The following is a 17,386-nucleotide window of genomic DNA, read 5'->3' on the forward strand; positions in this document are numbered from 1 at the left end:
AGATATCTGTACCTGTGACTGACACTGTCCCTACCTGTGGATGCTGAGATATCTGTACCTGTGACTGACACTGTCCCTACCTGTGGATGCTGAGATATCTGTACCTGTTGACTGACACTGTCCCTACCTGTGGATGCTGAGATATATGTACCTGTTGACTGACACTGTCCCTACCTGTGGATGCTGAGATATCTGTACCTGTTGACTGACACTGTCCCTACCTGTGGATGCTGAGATATCTGTACCTGTTGACTGACACTGTCCCTACCTGTGGATGCTGAGATATCTGTACCTGTGACTGACACTGTCCCTACCTGTGGATGCTGAGATATCTGTACATGTTGACTGACACTGTCCCTACCTGTGGATGCTGAGATATCTGTACCTGTGACTGACACTGTCCCTACCTGTGGATGCTGAGATATCTGTACCTGTTGACTGACACTGTCCCTACCTGTGGATGCTGAGATATCTGTACCTGTGACTGACACTGTCCCTACCTGTGGATGCTGAGATATCTGTACCTGTTGACTGACACTGTCCCTACCTGTGGATGCTGAGATATCTGTACCTGTGACTGACACTGTCCCTACCTGTGGATGCTGAGATATCTGTACCTGTGACTGACACTGTCCCTACCTGTGGATGCTGAGATATCTGTACCTGTTGACTGACACTGTCCCTACCTGTGGATGCTGAGATATCTGTACCTGTTGACTGACACTGTCCCTACCTGTGGATGCTGAGATATCTGTACCTGTTGACTGACACTGTCCCTACCTGTGGATGCTGAGATATCTGTACCTGTGACTGACACTGTCCCTACCTGTGGATGCTGAGATATCTGTACCTGTGACTGACACTGTCCCTACCTGTGGATGCTGAGATATCTGTACCTGTGACTGACACTGTCCCTACCTGTGGATGCTGAGATATCTGTACCTGTTGACTGACACTGTCCCTACCTGTGGATGCTGAGATATCTGTACCTGTTGACTGACACTGTCCCTACCTGTGGATGCTGAGATATCTGTACCTGTGACTGACACTGTCCCTACCTGTGGATCTGAGATATCTGTACCTGTGACTGATGTCCCTACCTGTGGATGCTGAGATATCTGTACCTGTTGACTGACACTGTCCCTACCTGTGGATGCTGAGATATCTGTCTGTACCTGTTGACTGACACTGTCCCTACCTGTGGATGCTGAGATATCTGTACCTGTGACTGACACTGTCCCTACCTGTGGATGCTGAGATATCTGTACCTGTTGACTGACACTGTCCCTACCTGTGGATGCTGAGATATCTGTACCTGTGACTGACACTGTCCCTACCTGTGGATGCTGAGATATCTGTACCTGTTGACTGACACTGTCCCTACCTGTGGATGCTGAGATATCTGTACCTGTTGACTGACACTGTCCCTACCTGTGGATGCTGAGATATCTGTACCTGTTGACTGACACTGTCCCTACCTGTGGATGCTGAGATATCTGTACCTGTGACTGACACTGTCCCTACCTGTGGATGCTGAGATATCTGTACCTGTTGACTGACACTGTCCCTACCTGTGGATGCTGAGATATCTGTACCTGTGACTGACACTGTCCCTACCTGTGGATGCTGAGATATCTGTACCTGTTGACTGACACTGTCCCTACCTGTGGATGCTGAGATATCTGTACCTGTTGACTGACACTGTCCCTACCTGTGGATGCTGAGATATCTGTACCTGTGACTGACACTGTCCCTACCTGTGGATGCTGAGATATCTGTACCTGTTGACTGACACTGTCCCTACCTGTGGATGCTGAGATATCTGTACCTGTTGACTGACACTGTCCCTACCTGTGGATGCTGAGATATCTGTACCTGTTGACTGACACTGTCCCTACCTGTGGATGCTGAGATATCTGTACCTGTTGACTGACACTGTCCCTACCTGTGGATGCTGAGATATCTGTACCTGTTGACTGACACTGTCCCTACCTGTGGATGCTGAGATATCTGTACCTGTTGACTGACACTGTCCCTACCTGTGGATGCTGAGATATCTGTACATGTTGACTGACACTGTCCCTACCTGTGGATGCTGAGATATCTGTACCTGTTGACTGACACTGTCCCTACCTGTGGATGCTGAGATATCTGTACCTGTTGACTGACACTGTCCCTACCTGTGGATGCTGAGATATCTGTACCTGTTGACTGACACTGTCCCTACCTGTGGATGCTGAGATATCTGTACCTGTTGACTGACACTGTCCCTACCTGTGGATGCTGAGATATCTGTACCTGTTGACTGACACTGTCCCTACCTGTGGATGCTGAGATATCTGTACCTGTTGACTGACACTGTCCCTACCTGTGGATGCTGAGATATCTGTACCTGTTGACTGACACTGTCCCTACCTGTGGATGCTGAGATATCTGTACCTGTGACTGACACTGTCCCTACCTGTGGATGCTGAGATATATGTACCTGTTGACTGACACTGTCCCTACCTGTGGATGCTGAGATATCTGTACCTGTTGACTGACACTGTCCCTACCTGTGGATGCTGAGATATCTGTACCTGTGACTGACACTGTCCCTACCTGTGGATGCTGAGATATCTGTACCTGTTGACTGACACTGTCCCTACCTGTGGATGCTGAGATATCTGTACCTGTTGACTGACACTGTCCCTACCTGTGGATGCTGAGATATCTGTACCTGTGACTGACACTGTCCCTACCTGTGGATGCTGAGATATCTGTACCTGTTGACTGACACTGTCCCTACCTGTGGATGCTGAGATATCTGTACCTGTTGACTGACACTGTCCCTACCTGTGGATGCTGAGATATCTGTACCTGTTGACTGACACTGTCCCTACCTGTGGATGCTGAGATATCTGTACCTGTTGACTGACACTGTCCCTACCTGTGGATGCTGAGATATCTGTACCTGTTGACTGACACTGTCCCTACCTGTGGATGCTGAGATATCTGTACCTGTTGACTGACACTGTCCCTACCTGTGGATGCTGAGATATCTGTACCTGTTGACTGACACTGTCCCTACCTGTGGATGCTGAGATATCTGTACCTGTTACTGACACTGTCCCTACCTGTGGATGCTGAGATATCTGTACCTGTTGACTGACACTGTCCCTACCTGTGGATGCTGAGATATCTGTACATGTTGACTGACACTGTCCCTACCTGTGGATGCTGAGATATCTGTACCTGTTGACTGACACTGTCCCTACCTGTGGATGTGCTGATTGATGACACTGTCCCTACCTGTGGATGCTGAGATATCGTACCTGTTGACTGACACTGTCCCTACCTGTGGATGCTGAGATATCTGTACCTGTTGACTGACACTGTCCCTACCTGTGGATGCTGAGATATCTGTACCTGTGACTGACACTGTCCCTACCTGTGGATGCTGAGATATCTGTACCTGTGACTGACACTGTCCCTACCTGTGGATGCTGAGATATCTGTACCTGTGACTGACACTGTCCCTACCTGTGGATGCTGAGATATCTGTACCTGTTGACTGACACTGTCCCTACCTGTGGATGCTGAGATATCTGTACCTGTGACTGACACTGTCCCTACCTGTGGATGCTGAGATGCGAGTCTGTACCTGTGACTTGACCTGACTGAGATACTGTCCCTGACACTGTCCTACCGTGGATGCTGAGAGATATGTACCTGTTGACTGACACTGTCCCTACCTGTGGATGCTGAGATATCTGTACCTGTTGACTGACACTGTCCCTACCTGTGGATGCTGAGATATCTGTACCTGTTGACTGACACTGTCCCTACCTGTGGATGCTGAGATATCTGTACCTGTTGACTGACACTGTCCCTACCTGTGGATGCTGAGATATCTGTACCTGTTGACTGACACTGTCCCTACCTGTGGATGCTGAGATATCTGTACCTGTTGACTACCGTGATGCTGAGATATTGTACCTGTGACTGACACTGTCCCTACCTGTGGATGCTGAGATATCTGTACCTGTTGACTGACACTGTCCCTACCTGTGGATGCTGAGATATCTGTACCTGTGACTGACACTGTCCCTACCTGTGGATGCTGAGATATCTGTACCTGTGACTGACACTGTCCCTACCTGTGGATGCTGAGATATCTGTACCTGTTGACTGACACTGTCCCTACCTGTGGATGCTGAGATATCTGTACCTGTTGACTGACACTGTCCCTACCTGTGGATGCTGAGATATCTGTACCTGTTGACTGACACTGTCCCTACCTGTGGATGCTGAGATATCTGTACCTGTTGACTGACACTGTCCTACTTGGATGCTGAGATATCTGTACCTGTTGACTGACACTGTCCCTACCTGTGGATGCCTGAGAGATATGTACCTGTTGACTGACACTGTCCCTACCTGTGGATGCTGAGATATCTGTACCTGTTGACTGACACTGTCCCTACCTGTGGATGCTGAGATATCTGTACCTGTTGACTGACACTGTCCCTACCTGTGGATGCTGAGATATCTGTACCTGTTGACTGACACTGTCCCTACCTGTGGATGCTGAGATATCTGTACCTGTTGACTGACACTGTCCCTACCTGTGGATGCTGAGAGATATGTACCTGTTGACTGACACTGTCCCTACCTGTGGATGCTGAGATATCTGTACCTGTTGACTGACACTGTCCCTACCTGTGGATGCTGAGATATCTGTACCTGTTGACTGACACTGTCCCTACCTGTGGATGCTGAGATATCTGTACCTGTTGACTGACACTGTCCCTACCTGTGGATGCTGAGATATCTGTACCTGTTGACTGACACTGTCCCTACCTGTGGATGCTGAGATATCTGTACCTGTTGACTGACACTGTCCCTACCTGTGGATGCTGAGATATCTGTACCTGTTGACTGACACTGTCCCTACCTGTGGATGCTGAGATATCTGTACCTGTTGACTGACACTGTCCCTACCTGTGGATGCTGAGATATCTGTACCTGTTGACTGACACTGTCCCTACCTGTGGATGCTGAGATATCTGTACCTGTTGACTGACACTGTCCCTACCTGTGGATGCTGAGATATCTGTACCTGTTGACTGACACTGTCCCTACCTGTGGATGCTGAGATATCTGTACCTGTTGACTGACACTGTCCCTACCTGTGGATGCTGAGATATCTGTACCTGTTGACTGACACTGTCCCTACCTGTGGATGCTGAGATATCTGTACCTGTTGACTGACACTGTCCCTACCTGTGGATGCTGAGATATCTGTACCTGTGACTGACACTGTCCCTACCTGTGGATGCTGAGATATCTGTACCTGTTGACTGACACTGTCCCTACCTGTGGATGCTGAGATATCTGTACCTGTGACTGACACTGTCCCTACCTGTGGATGCTGAGATATCTGTACCTGTTGACTGACACTGTCCCTACCTGTGGATGCTGAGATATCTGTACCTGTTGACTGACACTGTCCCTACCTGTGGATGCTGAGATATCTGTACCTGTTGACTGACACTGTCCCTACCTGTGGATGCTGAGATATCTGTACCTGTTGACTGACACTGTCCCTACCTGTGGATGCTGAGATATCTGTACCTGTTGACTGACACTGTCCCTACCTGTGGATGCTGAGATATCTGTACCTGTTGACTGACACTGTCCCTACCTGTGGATGCTGAGATATCTGTACCTGTGACTGACACTGTCCCTACCTGTGGATGCTGAGATATCTGTACCTGTTGACTGACACTGTCCCTACCTGTGGATGCTGAGATATCTGTACCTGTGACTGACACTGTCCCTACCTGTGGATGCTGAGATATCTGTACCTGTGACTGACACTGTCCCTACCTGTGGATGCTGAGATATCTGTACCTGTTGACTGACACTGTCCCTACCTGTGGATGCTGAGATATCTGTACCTGTTGACTGACACTGTCCCTACCTGTGGATGCTGAGATATCTGTACCTGTGACTGACACTGTCCCTACCTGTGGATGCTGAGATATCTGTACCTGTGACTGACACTGTCCCTACCTGTGGATGCTGAGATATCTGTACCTGTTGACTGACACTGTCCCTACCTGTGGATGCTGAGATATCTGTACCTGTTGACTGACACTGTCCCTACCTGTGGATGCTGAGATATCTGTACCTGTTGACTGACACTGTCCCTACCTGTGGATGCTGAGATATCTGTACCTGTTGACTGACACTGTCCCTACCTGTGGATGCTGAGATATCTGTACCTGTGACTGAACTGTCCCTACCTGTGGATGCTGAGATATCTGTACCTGTTGACTGACACTGTCCCTACCTGTGGATGCTGAGATATCTGTACCTGTGACTGACTGACACTGTCCCTACCTGTGGATGCTGAGATATCTGTACCTGTTGACTGACACTGTCCCTACCTGTGGATGCTGAGATATCTGTACCTGTGACTGACACTGTCCCTACCTGTGGATGCTGAGATATCTGTACCTGTGACTGACACTGTCCTACTGTGACTGACACTGTACCTGTGACTGACACTGTCCTACCTGTGGATGCTGAGATATCTGTACCTGTTGACTGACACTGTCCCTACCTGTGGATGCTGAGATATCTGTACCTGTTGACTGACACTGTCCCTACCTGTGGATGCTGAGATATCTGTACCTGTTGACTGACACTGTCCCTACCTGTGGATGCTGAGATATCTGTACCTGTTGACTGACACTGTCCCTACCTGTGGATGCTGAGATATCTGTACCTGTTGACTGACACTGTCCCTACCTGTGGATGCTGAGATATCTGTACCTGTTGACTGACACTGTCCCTACCTGTGGATGCTGAGATATCTGTACCTGTTGACTGACACTGTCCCTACCTGTGGATGCTGAGATATCTGTACCTGTTGACTGACACTGTCCCTACCTGTGGATGCTGAGATATCTGTACCTGTTGACTGACACTGTCCCTACCTGTGGATGCTGAGATATCTGTACCTGTTGACTGACACTGTCCCTACCTGTGGATGCTGAGATATCTGTACCTGTTGACTGACACTGTCCCTACCTGTGGATGCTGAGATATCTGTACCTGTGACTGACACTGTCCCTACCTGTGGATGCTGAGATATCTGTACCTGTGACTGACACTGTCCCTACCTGTGGATGCTGAGATATCTGTACCTGTGACTGACACTGTCCCTACCTGTGGATGCTGAGATATCTGTACCTGTGACTGACACTGTCCCTACCTGTGGATGCTGAGATATCTGTACCTGTGACTGACACTGTCCCTACCTGTGGATCTGAGATATTGTACTGTGACTGACACTGTCCCTACCTGTGGATGCTGAGATATCTGTACCTGTTGACTGACACTGTCCCTACCTGTGGATGCTGAGATATCTGTACCTGTGACTGACACTGTCCCTACCGATATCTGTACCTGTGACTGACACTGTCCCTACCTGTGGATGCTGAGATATCTGTACCTGTGACTGACACTGTCCCTACCTGTGGATGCTGAGATATCTGTACCTGTTGACTGACACTGTCCCTACCTGTGGATGCTGAGATATCTGTACCTGTTGACTGACACTGTCCCTACCTGTGGATGCTGAGATATCTGTACCTGTTGACTGACACTGTCCCTACCTGTGGATGCTGAGATATCTGTACCTGTTGACTGACACTGTCCCTACCTGTGGATGCTGAGATATCTGTACCTGTTGACTGACACTGTCCCTACCTGTGGATGCTGAGATATCTCTACCTGTGACTGACACTGTCCCTACCTGTGGATGCTGAGATATCTGTACCTGTGACTGACACTGTCCCTACCTGTGGATGCTGAGATATCTGTACCTGTGACTGACACTGTCCCTACCTGTGGATACTGAGATATCTGTACCTGTTGACTGACACTGTCCCTACCTGTGGATACTGAGATATTTGTACCTGTGACTGACACTGTCCCTACCTGTGGATGCTGAGATATCTGTACCTGTGACTGACACTGTCCCTACCTGTGGATGCTGAGATATCTGTACCTGTGACTGACACTGTCCCTACCTGTGGATGCTGAGATATCTGTACCTGTGACTGACACTGTCCCTACCTGTGGATACTGAGATATCTGTACCTGTTGACTGACACTGTCCCTACCTGTGGATGCTGAGATATCTGTACCTGTGACTGACACTGTCCCTACCTGTGGATGCTGAGAGATATGTACCTGTTGACTGACACTACCCAGTGACTGTGTGATAAACTGTTGTACAAATCTGTTCAAATAAAATCACGAATCAAGGATTTTGACGCCAGTTATGATTGGGATTTACCTGAAGATTGTTGGATGAATGGTTGCTATGGAAACTATAGTATCACTATCTAGTGTTTTTAGAGGTCTAGCTTTCTGAAAGAAGAATGCTATCAATGATAAGGTAAGAGAGTGACAATTAATTCATAAATGGACTAACCCTGCTGTAAAGTGTATTCTTAGAGCTGAAAAGTCATCCGGTTGTTGCAGGTATCATTAATTTTGTGATATATTGACTATTGACAACCAGAATCAGGTCTTGAGATGGAGATAAACCAGAGTTCTTCCAGATAGAATCACCAACCTACAATAGTAACTATTTATTTCACAGTCCTGAAAAGGGAAGTAGTTTAGAGGAGAAATATTGGGGTATACATTTGTATATGGTCATAGTGGCACATGCTTATTATGTTGATTTCTCTCTGTTGATTCGACTATCCATTGGTGATGTAGTTCATGTACTATGAAACACCATTCTCAATTAAACATCATTTTGGTGTATAAAGACTTTCTGTGTAGTTCATGTACTATGAATCGCCATTCTCAGTTAAACATCATTTTGGTGTATAATGACTTTCTGTGTAGTTCAAGTACTATGAATCGCCATCCTCAGTTAAACATCATTTTGGTGTATAACGACTTTCTGTGTAGTTTATATACTATGAATCCCCATTCTCAGTTAAACATCATTTTGGTGTAAACAACTTTCTGTTTTCATTGTCATCAGTGTTGAGATACATGAAGTGTAATTATGTCTTGACTCTTGTTTCAACAAGAAAAAGAAATAAAGATATCTGCTTTATCCATCATTTAGGGATTTCATCGAGTAAGTGAATTGTAGATGAAATTTGATTTGTGGAGCCCAATTTGAATGTCCATTCTCAGTTATATTCTAATTAGTTAAGCCATGAAATGTCCTACACTTATCCCATCCCATTACATATGTAGACAGAGGCATGACATAAAGACATTTCTGGTGTTTGGCATATTTCATCAACATAACCAGTGATGAAACTGTTTTGTTATAAAGTTAATGTTTTGTGGGGTTTTCACTTTTGGGTTCATCAATGTCAAGCCCATTTGTATAAGTGTTTCTACAATTTGTTCCAAGAATGACCACTGTCCATTGTATTAAGAATGATCACTGTCCACCTGGCACAGTAAACACCACTACATAGTGTGAATGAGGGAATACATGTTTATCTGTTTAGGTAATTATACAAATGACCACTGGTCAGGGATGACAGAATTTGACACCTAATATTGATTTAGGGACTTAAGGCCTGTGTCCAAAACTGACCTAGTGTTGACCAGGTCAGAGGTCATACCAGAACAAATACTTGGATATTTGGTCATGTTTGTAAATAGTTTGATCTGCTAGCCAAACATGTCCCTTATACTGTACAATGGTGGTCTTGTCTCTGGACATAGAGGAGACTTTATACTGCCTACAATATGCAAACTGGTAAAGAGATTGACCAAATTTACAGACAGTGGATAGATCATTATAATTCTAAATTCCATTCATGTGTTAGCCATAATACGAGGGTTTCAAGAACCCAAAGTGACGTGCAATTAGTCTCACCTTTCCGGTGATTATGACACAGAAATCATGTCAAATTATGACGTCATAATCACCTGATGGTGGTACTAATCAACAGTAAATTGTACTTTACCCACATCGTTAGCACTCATCTGGCTCCTAAATATTGGTTGACATTTAGAGGGTGTTTAATTTTTATACCCCGCTTTCTCAGAAACGGGGGATATAAATTTGGGTTTGTCCGTCCGTCTGTCTGTAACACTTTGTTTCCGTGCAATAGCTGTGGCAAATGTTAACTGATTTTCCTCAAACTTGGTGACAAGGTTAAATGCCTTAAGGGCCAAGTTTGATCGTGATTGTCGATGGACCTTATTTAGCGGAGTTATGGCCCTTTGAATTACTAAAAACATCATTTTCTGCCATTTCCATGCAATAACTGTAATAAATACTTACTGATTTTCTTCAAACTTGGTAACAAGATTGAATGCCTTAAGTGCCTGGCCAGGTTCGATGAACTCTTTCAGCGGATGTTATTTATCAGAGTTATGACCCTTTGATTTACTTCAAATGTCATTTTTCTCCAGTTTCTGTGTAATAACTAACAAATGTTAAAACTAATATTGTTAAAATTTGGTTGCAAAGTTAAATGCCTTAAGGGCTTAATTAGCCAAGTTCAATCGCCACTTTTGGCAGATCTTAATTAGCAGAGTTATGGCCCTTTGATTTAATAAAAAAAAAAAGTCATTTTCTGCCACTTCGGTACAATAACTGTAATAAATATTAACCAATTTTCTGTTCATGTTTCAAACAAGGTTAAACCTAACCTCAATAATGTTTAGCTACAATATGCCCTGAAAGCAGGGGATGGAAATTCCACAAATTTGCTTTTTACGTGGACAATTTACCAAGTCTTCTTTTCTTTTACAATTTTCTTTATAAAGTTAAAAAGCTTACTATCCGGGTGACCACAGATTGAGACTTTTACAGTAGGAAAAAAAAAATTTTGCAACTATAGTGGCTTATAGTCCTAACATAAAATAATTTAGATGTTTGCTTATACTCTTGAATGAACCCCCTAGATATATCATATACTGTATGGTACATGTGCTATATAAATTCATCATTGCAACCTTGTGCCATTTCATCCCATCAAAAAGATTCAAACTGTAATCATATATATATGTTAGTGCTAGAAACTTTGTTCTAAAATGTAATTTTGCTAATTGCAGTTTCTGCAAATCCTTTGAATGAGCAGTTTTTGTGAATGCGTGAATTTATCATTGCATTCTTATATTTAAAAAAATCAGTTTGTGCTCAAATTTGATGGCGCAAAAATAAGTAGGTTTACAGTAATCTATTTATGAGATTTTTCCGTTGAATAAAGGATGAACTTTGAACACTTTACAGGAATAACTGTTGCTCTTGAGCAAAAACTCAACAATTGTAACAGCCACTTTATACCCTAGCTTGATCCTAAAATCAGCACCAGTGGAGTGTGTTTTGTAGTAAATCTCGATGTGTCCACACTTTGGTGTACTTATAGCCACTTACAACCTTGATCCTAAAATCAGCACCAGTGGAGTGTGTTTTGTAGTACATCTCGATGTGTCCGCACTTTGGTGTACTTATAGCCACTTACAACCTTGATCCTAAAATCAGCACCAGTGGAGTGTGTTTTGTAGTACATCTCGATGTGTCCGCACTTTGGTGTACTTATAGCCACTTACAACCTTGATCCTAAAATCAGCACCAGTGGAGTGTGTTTTGTAGTAAATCTCGATGTGTCCACACTTTGGTGTACTTATAGCCACTTACAACCTTGATCCTAAAATCAGCACCAGTGGAGTGTGTTTTGTAGTAAATCTCGATGTGTTCACACTTTGGTGTACTTATAGCCACTTACAACCTTGATCCTAAAATCAGCACCAGTGGAGTGTGTTTTGTAGTACATCTCGATGTGTCCGCACTTTGGTGTACTTATAGCCACTTACAACCTTGATCCTAAAATCAGCACCAGTGGAGTGTGTTTTGTAGTAAATCTCGATGTGTCCACACTTTGGTGTACTTATAGCCACTTACAACCTTGATCCTAAAATCAGCACCAGTGGAGTGTGTTTTGTAGTAAATCTCGATGTGTTCACACTTTGGTGTACTTATAGCCACTTACAACCTTGATCCTAAAATCAGCACCAGTGGAGTGTGTTTTGTAGTAAATCTCGATGTGTTCACACTTTGGTGTACTTATAGCCACTTACAACCTTGATGATCCTAAAATCAGCACCAGTGGAGTGTGTTTTGTAGTAAATCTCGATGTGTGGTTGCACTTTGGTGTACTTATAGCCACTTACAGGTAGGTCATAAACTGACCTACAAAAACATTTTATTTGTGTAGAAAACACACCTAGAATGTTTGTACTACACCTATTACGACTAAATGATCATTTTACCGATGGCGTGTTGTCACTGACCTGGTTTAGAATAGAACTGTACAGGTATGTCAAAACTTTAAAAGATTGTTTAGTTTATTCTAAAAGGCTGAAATGAATGGTTAAGGTGTCCAACATTCTGACAGTAGCCCTTCACCTCTGGTCCATGATGACTGAGTGGTTAAGGTGTCTGACATTCTGACACTAGCCTACCACCTTTGGTCCATGATGACTGAGTGGTTAAGGTGTCTGACATTCTGACACTAGCCTACCACCTTTGGTCCATGGTGGATGAGTGGTTAAGGTGTCCAACATTCTGACACTAGCCTATCACCTTTGGTCCATGGTGGATGAGTGGTTAAGGTGTCCAACATTCTGACACTAGCCTACCACCTTTGGTCCATGGTGGATGAGTGGTTAAGGTGTCCAACATTCTGACACTAGCCTACCACCTTTGGTCCATGGTGGCTAAGTGGTTAAGGTGTCTGACATTCTGACACTAGTCCTCCACCTCTGGGTTCCAGTGGCTGAGTGGTTAAGGTTTCCAACATTCTGACACTAGTCCTCCACCTCTGGGTCCCAGTGGCTGAGTGGTTAAGGTTTCCAATATTCTGAAACTAGCCCTCCACCTCTGGTCTGTGGTGGCTGAGTGGTTAAGGTGTTCAACATGGTCCATGGTGGCTGAGTGGTTAAGGTGTACGACATTCCACTGGCCCTCCACCTCTTTCTATCTGGTAAACTCTGAGTTTATAAGGTTAAGTAAAAGGCAAATGTCAAAGTTACTTGATAGTTCTACAGTGTTGGTACACAGATTATATCAGTAAAGTTGTACAGTTACAGCCAGGGCAGTAGATATAGATTTCATGACCCGATATCAACAAATACAGGAGATTTTTTGTTTCAGTTTTTTTGTTAGCTGATAATTCATTCCTAATAAGATTCAGTGATATTGATCAGTGTGAGAAAAGCATTTAAAACTTGTTTGATTTAATTGATTTTCCTGCTTTATCTTATCGTTGTTAGCGGTCTACCTTGCTGATACAGAAAAGTAACAATGTACACATGTTGTAGTAAACGTTAGGTGCTGGTCTTTTTAATCCCTGGTTTAGACACAGACAAACTTGAGCCATATCGTCTTACATGACCAATGTCACACCTACATATAAAATGCACTTTCCCACCACCTCACGCACATCAAGGATATCATAATTTTCTAGAGTAAAATATTTGTTTTGAAATATTGAAAATTCTAATGTGCATCAATTTTTAGTATAACCTGGCCCATGAAAGTTATGCCATGGCATAGTTAATCTGTTCTCAGTCAACATTTCATGAAAATCACTACTTTTCTCAATGTACTAAATGGATTTTGACCAAAGGCCATTAACTGTGTCATTAATCTTTTTGGAGGACAGAAGAAGTAATGTTCAATAAAGCTGAAAGTTCCCTTAGTCTGCTATAATAACTGAAATATTTAGTTAAGTGATACAGGCCTCACAGGCCTCTTGTTTGTAAGGATACATTACAAATTTCATTAACAGTTCGGTATTGCACTGCAAACATCTTAATGTGAGCCTGTATATACATTTTTGTTGTTATTTTTGTTGTGGGCTATGCAGTGTAGGTGTACAGGCTGTGTTGGTTGGCGTACTGCCCTGATATGCAATGACTGTATATTAGTGTATGATACCTGATAGTAAAGCTATAATAACATTCAATGGATAGTGGATGTCTTCTATACATAGTTATACTTTGATCTTCCACTTATAACAGTCAGACAGATCGTGGACTTGAGGACCTAGGGTAAGAAACGTTCTACATGTAACAAATTTCTACCTGTTTACAAAGTGTTACTAAGATTTTACAGGAGAATGCTTTCTTGTGCAAAGTTCCTGTATTACAGGATTGTACCTGCATGTATTTTATAATCATCTTACCTGAAGTTTGATGAGTATTTTAACTTACATTGTAACTTTATTGTAGGTGTTCACCTTAAGTTGGTGAAAACATCACTGGTATGTGAAATTTAAGTAGGATTTTACCTGTAATTTGATGAGGATTTTATCTGGAATTTGATGAGGATTTTACCTGTAATTTGATGAGGATTTTACCTGTAATTTGATGAGGATTTTACCTGGAATTTGATGAGAATTCTATCTGGAATTTAATGAGGATTTTTACCAGCAGAGTAATGAGGATTTTAACTGGAATTTAATATAATTCTTTATGATTAATGAGTGTTTTAATGAGTGTTTTACCTGGGATATAATGAGGATTTTACCTGATATTTAATGAGGATTTTACTGTGGATATTAAAAGAGGATTTCACATGATATTTAATGAGGATTTTACAGAGGATATTTAAGGAGGATTTTACTGAGGATATTTAATGAGGATTTTACCTGATAATTAATATAATTCTTTACGTTTAACGAGTGTTTAATTGAGGATGAGGATTTTACCTGATATTTAATGAGGATCTTAGATTACATGTGGTTTGATAAGGATTTCAATCTGAATCAAAGACAAGGATTCTGGGATTAATATTTGTAGACTTCAGATTATTTGATTATAGCATAGAATTTATTTTGAACCTATAAAGACTGAAGTGCCATCATTGTCCCTGTATGTACTGAAAGAGCTGCATGATCTCTCAATGAACCTGATATCCCGTATTCATAAATATTGTTAACAACAATATTAGAGAATCATGCAATCTAATAACTGCACCAATGTATGTTACTTCTGGAATTAGTTTGGATGTAGACAGATCCTGTTTTTAGCATGATGGAGCGTAGTACATGTAGCTTATAGCATACCCCCTAGTTTTGAAAATCACCTTGTGAACAGGATATCTCAAGTTATACACCATTACAGCAATGAAATTTGGCACAGACATGTAGTTATAGATAAGGACGGAACTGATAAAACTTGGCGACAAACAGACATAAACTGTATTTTTGAGGAATTAAAATATATTTCATTCCTTCTTTGTCTATAGTAATATTTAAATGAGAAACACAATGCATTATGGGAAATTATATGGCCGACGGAACCACTTCATACAAAAGAAATATAGTTTTAGAAAAGATTAAGGCAATTAAGAAATATTCATTATTTTTCTATTCTTTAATATGTTACTCAAAGTGTCATGACATCATAATTACCTGTGTTGGATAATCTATATTCCCTGGACAGTGTCACAAGTCAGGTGCCCTAGTTTCATCTAGATGCTGTTTATAGGCCTATATGTGTGTGTAAATGTGTTACATATACCATTTACTGTTAAAGGGAAAACAATGGTTGAGAGTTAATTAATGTATTTTGTTATCAAGGCCCTGGGAAAGGCTCGACTGTAGCTGCCAATGTCAATTTGTTGACCGTAGTACACATTCCATTGTGCCGAGACCCAGCCAATACAACTTATGCATTGTTATCTTAATTGTGAAATTTATATTGTGTTGAAGAAAATGAGATAAAAGATAAGTAATAAATTTAAACGTATTGAAGCAAATTCAGTTTACCTCTTATAACCAGGACAGCCAAACATCTTTGATTTTTTTTGGTCACCTATAATGAATTAAGCCCTCCTCCAGCAGGTATCTTTTAAAAGTCTAGTCAACTTAACACTTTGATTTTACATAGTTGTACATGTGTGATATCGATAAGCAATCATACAGGAAAATATTTCCCCAATTATTTTTTATCATATAACAATATTCTGATAAATTTGAATAAAAAGCTTTGTTAAATTTTGAATTTTATTAGCTCACCTGGCCCGAAGGGCCGGTGAGCTTATGTCATGGCGCGGCGTCCGTCGTCCGTCCGTCCGTCGTCCGTCCGTCCGTCTGTCCGTCAACATTTCCTTTAAATCGCTACTAGTCATAGAGTTCTACATGGATTGTAACTAAATTTTGCCACAAACATCCTTGGGGGAAGGGGAACAGAACTTGTATAAATTTTGGCTTTGACCCCCCGGGGGCAGGAGGGGCGGGGCCCAATAGGGGAAATAGAGGTAAATCCTTTAAATCGCTACTTGTCATAGAGTTCTGCATAGATTGTAACCAAATTTGGCCAGAAACATCCTTGGGGGAAGGGGAACAGAACTTGTATAAATTTTGGCTCTGGCCCCCCGGGGGCTGGAGGGGTGGGGCCCAATAGGGGAAATAGAGGTAAATCCTTTAATTCGCTACTAGTCATAGAGTTCTGCATGGAATGTAACCAAATTTGGCCAGAAATATCCTTGGGAGAATAAGAAGTGAGTTTGTAAAAATTTTGGCTCTGGTCCCCGGGGCAAGAGGGGCGGGGCCCAATACGGGAATTATAGGTAAATTCTATAAATTGCTACTTAATTGTCCAAGAGTTTTGTATGGATTGTAACTAAATTTGGCCACAAACATCCTTGGGGGTAGGAGAACAGAACTTGTATAAATTTTGGCTCTGACCCCCCGGGGGCAGGAGGGGCAGGGCCCAATAGGGGAAATAGAGGTAAATTCTATCAATCGCTACTTGTCCTAGAGTTCTACATGGATTGTAACCAAATTTGGCCACAAACATCCTTGGGGGTAGGGGAACAGAACTTGTATAAATTTTGGCTCTGACCCCCCGGGGGCAGGAGGGGCGGGGCCCAATAGGGGAAATAGAGGTAAATCCTTTAAATCACTTCTTCTCATAGAGTTCTGCATGGATTGTAACCAAATTTGGCCACAAACATCCTTGGGGGAGGGGAACAGAACTTGTATAAATTTTGGCTCTGGTCCCCCGGGGGAAGGAGGGGAGGGGCCCAATAGGGGAAATAGAGGTAAATCCTATAATTCGCTACTTGTCATAGAGTTCTGCATGGAATGTAACCAAATTTGGCCAGAAATATCCTTGGGAGAATAAGAACTGAGTTTGTAAAAATTTTGGCTCTGGTCCCCGGGGCAGGAGGGGCGGGGCCCAATAGGGGAATTATAGGTAAATTCTATAAATTGCTACTTAATTGTCCAAGAGTTTTGTATGGATTGTAACTAAATTTGGCCACAAACATCCTTGGGGGTAGGAGAACAGAACTTGTATAAATTTTGGCTCTGATCCCCAGGGGGCA

General features: G+C 42.9%; 1 protein-coding gene across 4 annotated transcripts in view; it reads left to right on the forward strand.

The window, feature by feature from the left end:
• The window catches only part of LOC138316270 (puratrophin-1-like), a 169,186-nt gene that overhangs the window by 47,871 nt on the left and 103,929 nt on the right, over positions 1-17,386 (forward strand). Inside the window, exon 1 of one of the 4 annotated variants that reach the window (XM_069257900.1) lies at positions 13,949-14,103. The exons of the other annotated variants lie outside the window; for them this stretch is intronic. The gene's annotated coding sequence lies outside the window, so the exon portion shown is untranslated. Of the gene's footprint in view, positions 1-13,948; positions 14,104-17,386 lie in introns of those variants that run through there. 4 annotated transcript variants of the gene reach the window in all.

This window comes from Argopecten irradians, chromosome 2 (assembly GCF_041381155.1).
Source record: "Argopecten irradians isolate NY chromosome 2, Ai_NY, whole genome shotgun sequence".
Taxonomy (NCBI): Eukaryota; Metazoa; Mollusca; class Bivalvia; order Pectinida; family Pectinidae; genus Argopecten; species Argopecten irradians.